Below are 7825 nucleotides of genomic sequence, written 5' to 3'. Positions count from 1 at the left end.
AGTTTTAGCATAAAAGCTTGGGCAGCCACACCATCTCTGAACATTGAGCACCGAGCACCAATATCCCTGTACTTCTAATGGAGAAGGTTGAATCAGGTTTCCTGCAGACCGTTACCACCAGTCTTTGAAGGGACTCCAGTCTCCTTGTGGAGAAAATCTTGCAGATGGAGGTCACTGATGGGCAGCAGTCACTAGGCGGCAGCAGCAGCTTGGCATGGAGACACTAATTGTTTCCAAGTTGGTATGTGTGTCTGTCCCTAGTTTCCTACACTACACATTTGCTTGCTTAGCTAATTGACAGAAATAAATGTAAATGCTGCATTAATCAAGTGAGTGTGTATGTGTCATAAATATTTTCTCTCAGGATTGCCTATACTTTGAAATCCTGAACCTAGGGGCTTCACATTTAGCCTTATTACTCAAAATAAAACACATATCCTTTCTTCTTGTAGTTCTTGGCCTGCTGAATTCTTGAAAGCCATAAGAGAGATGTATAGCAACCCATTCTGACTCAACGTGGTCGATCTAGTGAGACTTTATTACTGTAAGAGAATTTTCCTGGCCTCACCTTCCCTCCCTGGGACAACTATCACTCTGAGCACAGAGTCATGTTTATTTTTTTATTTTTTATTTTTTTTGCGGTACGCGGGCCTCTCACTGTTTGGAGCACAGGTTCCGGACGCGCAGGCCCAGCGGCCATGGCTCACGGGCCCAGCCGCTCTGCGGCACGAACCCGCGTCCCCTGCATCGGCAGGCGGACTCCCAACCACTGCGCCACCAGGGAAGCCCTAAGTTTTGGGTTTTTTTGTTTTTTTTTTTGTTTTTTTGCAGAGTCATGTTTAAATTGCATTCCAGCAACACAAAAGTCAAACCAGTAGAAATTTACCACGCCTACCTGTTGAATATCTAACTTGGTTCCCAAATCTATTAACAGGACCTACTGACCTGAAAGGGCCCCAAATCTCTACTTTAAAATATGTATTTTAATTTTTTTCTATAACTCCCCCTTCCCACGCTGTAGAAAGTACAGTTTACAAATCTCAGTCAAATGCCAGAAACCTAAACATCTAAACATTAGAACAAGGTGCTAATTCAGTTGATATTGATACTGTCCTTAACCACAGGGGGGAGAAAAATGATACTGCATCTCACTTGATTCCCAGAGAACTAACTTAAAATATACTGATGGCACGAACCCGCGTCCCCTGCATCGGCAGGCGGACTCCCAACCACTGCGCCACCAGGGAAGCCCTAAGTTTTGGGTTTTTTTGTTTTTTTTTTTGTTTTTTTGCAGAGTCATGTTTAAATTGCATTCCAGCAACACAAAAGTCAAACCAGTAGAAATTTACCACGCCTACCTGTTGAATATCTAACTTGGTTCCCAAATCTATTAACAGGACCTACTGACCTGAAAGGGCCCCAAATCTCTACTTTAAAATATGTATTTTAATTTTTTTCTATAACTCCCCCTTCCCACGCTGTAGAAAGTACAGTTTACAAATCTCAGTCAAATGCCAGAAACCTAAACATCTAAACATTAGAACAAGGTGCTAATTCAGTTGATATTGATACTGTCCTTAACCACAGGGGGGAGAAAAATGATACTGCATCTCACTTGATTCCCAGAGAACTAACTTAAAATATACTGATTCCAAAAATGAACATAAAACACAAGACACAGAATCAATAATCAAAGATAGAAGAAATATTCGTTGGCGGGAGGTAGGGAGCTGGTTTTAGAAATAGGTAGACCTCATAGATTCCCACCACAGGCAGAAGCAACACAATACCATTGCCTTTAAAAAGAATGTCTAAAACGTAACAAAAGAAAGACTTTCTGAAAGTTGCTAAGTAGGAAAAGCAGACCACTAATAGAGCAATACAGATAATAATAATCCATGGCATTCCACTGAAAAAATAAAAACTACCATGTGGACACCAAGAAACAAAGGATACTTTAGTTAACTATGTATTCTTATGTGAAGACAACAGAGAGTCATTCTTAGATTACTAACATTTATTTAACTGACATTTTTTTTTTTTTAATTTATCTATTTTTGGCTGCGTTGGATCTTCCTTGCTGCGTGCGTGCTTTCTCTAGTTGCGGTGAGCAGGGGCTGCTCTTCGTTGCGGTGCATGGGCTTCTCACTGCGGTGGCTTTTCTTGCTGCGGAGCATGGGCTCTAGGTTTGCAGGCTCTAGAGTGCAGGCTCAGTAGTTGTGGCCCACAGGTTTAGTTGCTCCGCGGCACGTGGGAACTTCCTGGACCAGGGCTTGAACCCTTGTCCCCTGCATTGGCAGGCGGATTCTTAACCACTGAGCAACCAGGGAAGCCCCTGACATTTCTTTCTGAGTGTCTTTGATGTGACAAGCACTATTCTAAGTGCTGTGTGTATAGTGAGCAAAACAGACAGGTGCCTGCATTTTAGAAATTTTGTCCCCAAGATGCCAAAAGCTCAACGTCTCTGTACGCCGGTGCCGAATCAAATCTTGGAGACAGAGTTTTGGGTGAAGTAGAAAAGGATAGCTTTATCACTTTGCCAGGCAAAGGGGGACACAGTGGGCTCCTGTCCTTGAAAACTATGTGTCCCAACCCTGGAGGATTTGAGGAGAAGTTTTATAGCAACGGTTCAAGGGCGGGGTCTCTGACAAGGTCAGGGGTGAGCAGGGCCTGCGCTCCCTTCATCTCGTCTCAGGTGGTCGGTGCCCTAATCTGGATGAGCTTCTCTGGTCCCTTTAATGTGGCCTCAGGTGGTTTCTTGGCTGCTCCTCCCTTGATTAGCAACTGTTTGAATCTGCCCTTTGGAACTGAGGGAAGGTCTTGGAGGTTGGAGTCTTGCCTATAAGAAACAGGGGACAAAAAAGGCCTCCATGCCCGGGATCCCCACAGGGCATCGCTTGGTTTCACCCACATACCTTGGCTATTTCTCAAACTAGTTCAGTGGGGTATATTTGAACTAAGAAGAGAAAATCCTTCTGTTGCAGCAATTAAATACCCGCAGTGAGAGCCCACTTTCATTACCATCATAACCATGGACACTGCAAGGGGAAGAATGACCCTGCCTTTGGCATCAAGACTATTGCTTGGGACCTCCTATGTGGGCTGCATCAGTGAATCAGGTGAGGATAAATTATTTATCCAATCTGGGAAAGATAGAAGTCAAATATCATAAGACGAAAAGGTAGTGCAGTCATCACCAGGTGGCTCTGCTGGCTTGATAAGTAAAATCAAAGATACAGAGGGCTATAACCAAGGAGAATTAGCTAAACTACCACATTCTATTTAATCACAGTTCATAAGCGCTCCCCTAACTTCTGCTGAAGTTACTTCAACAATATCACTTACCTCTAGAGGAAAGTAAGGGACTAATGGGAAGAGTTAATTGGTATTTACTTCAAAAGAGAAAGTGAAGGTCACTCCAGGTCCAAAAAAGATAGATAGATAGATAAGAAAAAAGGAGGAAAGGAGGGAGGAAGGGAGAGGAAGAAAAGGGGAAGGAAGGGAAAGGAAGGGGAGGAGAGGGGAGGGTAACAGCCTGGCTTTCTAAAGGCACAGCTGAAGCAACAGTTTGGAGGCAACATTCTGAAAGGATGGGGTACGGTCCTTCAGGATGCAGTGTATTTATTGAACCAGAAACCTCTAAATGATACTGTGTCCCCAAAAGGAAGAATACACAGGTCTGGTAATCAAGAAGTAGAAGCAGGAATGGCTTCACTTACCATCACTCCCACTGACCCACAGAAATTTCATGCTTTCATCTCTGTAACTCTGGGCTCTGCAGGGTCAAAGGTCCAGGTCCCCAAAGAGGATGCACTCTTGCCAGGGGATATATCAAGGGTCTCACTGAACTACAAGCTACAGCTGCTGCCACGACACTTTGGATTTCTTGGGTCTAGGGAGCAGCAGATGAGAAGAGGAGTTACCATACTATCAGGGCTAAGTAACCCTAATTAGCAGGAAGAGGTAGGGCTGTTTTTACACAATGCGAGTAGAGAAGAATTCATATGGAACCCAAGTGTTCTACTTGGGTGCCTCCCAGCATTCCCATGCTCCATTGTAGCTGTGAGTGTATATGTGCAGCAATGTCAGCCAGAGAAAGATATGACTATCAAGAGTTTGGACCACTGAGGAACAAGGGTTTGGGTCATAACACCAGACAAGCTACTAAGACATAATAGCTGAGGGCGAGGGGAAATGAGAATGGATAGTAAAGGAGGGAGAGGATGGGTGCCAGTTGCAGCCCCGAGATCAACTGCAGTAACAGTGACTATAATTTTCCCCACTAACCTCCATCTTCTAAGTTTCTCTTCAAAAACAGAGTCCCATACAAAGCTTGAAGGAATTGTCTCTTGAACCTATCTGGAGAAGTAGATCTGTTTGGCTCTAGGGAAGCTGTAGAAATGAACTACTCAGATCTCCTGCTGTGGGGATCATAATTAACTGATGGCCCCACGTGCCACCCTCTGAATCTGCTACTCTTCCCATGAGCTGTCTCAGACAATGACTGAATGTAGCAGGGATACTAAGTCAGATCCATTTCTCAGGATGCAAGACTCCTCTGATGGCCACCTTAACCTCCATTAACCCGGCTGAAACTTTTAGACCTGTGCCTATCCAACCTGTTTTCCTTCCCTCCCTCTTTCACAGAGGTCAGACCTGCATCACAGTCTGACAGCTCTTCCTGCCTCTTCTGGCTTCCTCTCTCTTTCCCCCTCACAGGCATTCTCCCAATAAATCTCACATAAATCTAATTCCATCTTAATGTCTGCTTCTTTAAGAACGTAAACCAACATAGACCTGTCCACAAAACAGATTAAAACTGTAATCCATGATTTCAAAACAAGCTAAGAAAATAATACAAGACATGAAAGAACACGTATCAAAATTAGAAAAAAAATCAGAAAAAAGGGTGACATATTCAGGAAAGTTACAAATAAAAGTGAAAATTGTTTAAAAGATAAAGACTAATCTAGAAGACACACAAATGCAAATAAACACGACAAATAATGCCTTAAGAGAAGATTTTTAAAAGGAAAACAACAAAAAGAAATGAAGAAAGTGATAAAAAGGGTACTACTTGGGATCTTTGATGGTAGAATTTAACTTCCCAAGATATTATTCCAGTTGCTTCACATCTTCATTACTGAGACTTTCTCTAGGTCTAATTATTCGCTCTTTCCATTGGTCATTATCCATCTCTAACCAACTTATCTAAACCTTCCTCAAAGAATCTTTCTTATTTTCCTTTACTTAATTGGGGGGGAGTGGTATTTCTCTTTAATATTGTCTAGTTTCTCCACACTTTAATCTGTTTTTTAAATGTAGAGCCACTAATTGGAAATATTATTCAGGTCAAAGTATGATCAGTGTTAAGTTGGTAGAATATGTATGAAATGGGCTCATCTATGCTTTATGGGATTGTGACCTGGTTAAATGACTAGACTCAGCTCCTCAACCTAGTCTATCCTGCTGAGATTTTCCAAGCATGGAAACAAATATGTCACTTTATTAACATCATCAACAAATATTGATTAAGCATTACCAATGTACAAAAAATTATGTGCACTGTTTTAGATGTGTTAAGGACATCCTTGATCCCTGAGGAGGCTGATGTGGAGGTTTTTGTTTTATTTTGTTTTTATGAACAACACTTGGGCTTAAGAACAAAGACACAAATTCAGAACTATGTCAGCTTTGGAGATGTTGTATTATCGAAGGAAGGAAACAATCCTAATTAGGCCAATGTCAAAATAAATGAAGCCACATCTATGTTGGTAGTTCTAAAGGAAAAGCAGGAGGGACATTCAGAGGCACCACCAAGCTCTCCTGCTCATTACTTCTCAGTCTCCAGTGCTTTGTCTTACTTGGTCCCAAATATCCCCATTTTCAAGTGTGTCTTGAAAATAAGACATGAATTCATAATAAACATTAAAATGTGATCATGTCCCTTTAAGTTCCCAAAATACATATGATAATGATAATAGCATAAACACATTGAGCATTTACTTTGGGCCAGACATTATCTTATTAAATCCTCACTCCAATAACCCTGTGAGGTAGCAACTATTATTGTCTTGCTGCTCTAGAATTCAAATTCAGACTGCCAGACTCCAGATGCCAAGCACTTTATCCCTATGTTCTGCTACCTCCCTATGTCAAAAAACAACATAGCCAATCTTATGCTATAGCTAACCTACAGTGATATAGTTTATCTTGCTAACACTTGAGCCAGCAATATAAAGTAAAACAAAATGTCACAAGAAATGAGACTAAGTGTAGCAGCATGAATCAAAGTGGTGGGGAGAGAAGGTGAACCTGAAAGGGAGGAGAGCATTGAGTGGGGCATTTACAACAGCGGTCTTAAGCGTCCCTTAAGTCTCCTTCCAGAGCATTCAGATTATGGAAAGGCCTCCTTTATTAGAAACAAAGTTTAATAACCCAAATGCAAACCAGACATTTATCTCTCCAACTGATACAGTTCCCCATACTTTATCATTTTCACATTTGGACGCTTGCAGTTACACCAAAGACAATACTGCTGCCCATCCAGCCACCAGATTTCTATCCCAAAAGTTTAAAATACACCATAGCTAACTAATGTGTTTGCTATAGGAATCAAGAGGTTAGAGTGGGTAAGTTCTTTTTTTTTTTTTTTTTTTTTCGGTATGCGGGCCTTTCACTGTTGTGGCCTCTCCCGTAGCGGAGCGCAGGCTCCGGACGCACAGGCTCAGCGGCCATGGCTCACGGGCCCAGCCGCTCCGCGGCATGTGGGATCTTCCCGGACCGGGGCACGAACCCGTGTCCCCTGCATCTGCAGGCGGATTCTCAACCACTGCGCCACCAGGGAAGCCCGGGTAAGTTCTTTTTAATGCTACATGTTAATACTTCAGAACATTTAGCTTATTGTTCTTAGTTAACTTGTGTTGACTGAAAAAAAACGCACAATGTGAGTGCTGTGAATTAAGTTTTATTTGGGGGCAAAATGAGGACTATAGCCCGGGAGACAGCATTTCAGATAGCTCTGCTCCAAAGAGGCAGGGGATTAGGTCAGTATATATGTGATTTTCGTGAGGGGTGCGGGGGATACCTGCAATCAAGCACACATTTTTAAAAATTTATTTATTTTTTTGCCCAAGCCACACGGCATGTGGGATCTTAGTTCCCCAACCAGGGATCGAACCCGTGTCACCTGCAGTGGAAACGCAGAGTCTTAACCACTGGACCGCCAGGGAGGTCCCAAGCACACATTTTTGCAGAAGGTTGCTGCTACTCTTGTGAATGTCACTGCTAGTCATGAGGAGCAGACTTCACCAAGAAAGATTTTAGTGCTTCTCTAGATATGCGGAGATGCAAGAATTGGGCTCATAAAAATCATCTCCTGAAAATATCTAACTCTCTGAAGGTCTTCTCCGCCGGTTCTTCCCAGAGCAGAGTGCCTCATTCTTGATCTCCACCCTGAACTCCTTTCAGAGTGTTAAAGTTCAGCAGCTGCAGCAGCTCATGATTTAATCCTTGTAGAGGTAGATGGCAAGTGCCAATTTGTAGTTGGCACTTGGTAACTTGCATTCTAAGTACCAACATTATGCAGTACAGCATATGTTTAAAGGTGACGATCAGACTTAGACTGCCAAGGTTTAAATCTTGTTTTCACCTAACAAGCTCTGTGATCTTGGGCGTAACAGCCACCTGAACACTCACTTTCCTTGGGTGCAAAATGGGGTTAAAGTAACCTACCCTATAGAATTGTGGGGACTAATTGCGGTAGTACCATATAAAAGTGCTTACCACACTATCTGGCACATAATGTTCTCATGGTGGCTATTTT

This window comes from Physeter macrocephalus, chromosome 11 (genome assembly GCF_002837175.3).
Source record: "Physeter macrocephalus isolate SW-GA chromosome 11, ASM283717v5, whole genome shotgun sequence".
In the NCBI taxonomy this organism is placed as follows: Eukaryota; Metazoa; Chordata; class Mammalia; order Artiodactyla; family Physeteridae; genus Physeter; species Physeter macrocephalus.
The sequence above is the reverse complement of the archived record's forward strand: the minus strand, read 5'-3'. Positions refer to the sequence as shown.